Source organism: Microtus ochrogaster (genome assembly GCF_000317375.1).
Source record: "Microtus ochrogaster isolate Prairie Vole_2 chromosome 14 unlocalized genomic scaffold, MicOch1.0 chr14_random_1, whole genome shotgun sequence".
Classification (NCBI taxonomy): Eukaryota; Metazoa; Chordata; class Mammalia; order Rodentia; family Cricetidae; genus Microtus; species Microtus ochrogaster.
Genome location: NW_004949096.1, coordinates 27648096 through 27648922, shown reverse-complemented (window position 1 = coordinate 27648922; position 827 = coordinate 27648096).

Below are 827 nucleotides of genomic sequence, written 5' to 3'. Positions count from 1 at the left end.
TATTGGGAAGCCAGGCTACCAGAAGCTGGGGTGCAGTGGGGGATGGTCTCTCCGCAGGATATATCAGTCTGGCTCTTCTGGAGAGCCAATACAGCTAAGCTCTGCTCTATTCCCTTAAGGGAACATCTTAGCAGAGCTATCTGCTTCTTCTCTGGTCCAAGAAGTTATTCTTTGCTAGCACTCTGCTGAAGGGGAAGCCCCTGAAGAAATGTAACTTTTTCTGCTTAGCCTTGCTCAGAGCCCTCTAAGGAGCATCCTAGCAAGGTTCTTCTGTTCTACTCTGCCTTACTCAGGCCCCCTAAGGAACCTCTCAGCAAGGTTTTTCAGCTCAGTCCCATAAGGGACATCCCAGCCAGGTTCTTCTATTCTTCACCGGCCAATGAAGATCTTTACCTAAAACTTGATTTTTTTGGGAGGAGGAGTTCAGGAGAGTAGCCACCTCTGCCAGGGAGGGATAAATAGCAGCCCTTAACTGAATGGGCAGAGAGGCTTATATAGGGCTTCTTGGGGAGGGGGGAGTTTTCCCAGGAAGAAGAGGGATTAGTTTTTCCTTGCTCAGGGACTGGTCAGTGGCAGAGATGGCTCTGACTTCATGGCCAAATTGTGTTTCTTTCACTAGCCCTTTTTAGCTTTTTGACTTTAATCTTAGGACCAGGGTATATCTCTTTCACTGGTTCTGATTCTAGAGACAAAGTGTTTTTCTTTGATACTAGTTACCAGAGCCAGGGGACTTACCTTTAGTCCTAGGTCAGGGATAAAGATGTTTCTTTCCCTGGCCCAGGTCTCAGATCCGGAGTGTGTTTCTTTCTTTTTTTTTTTTTTTTTTG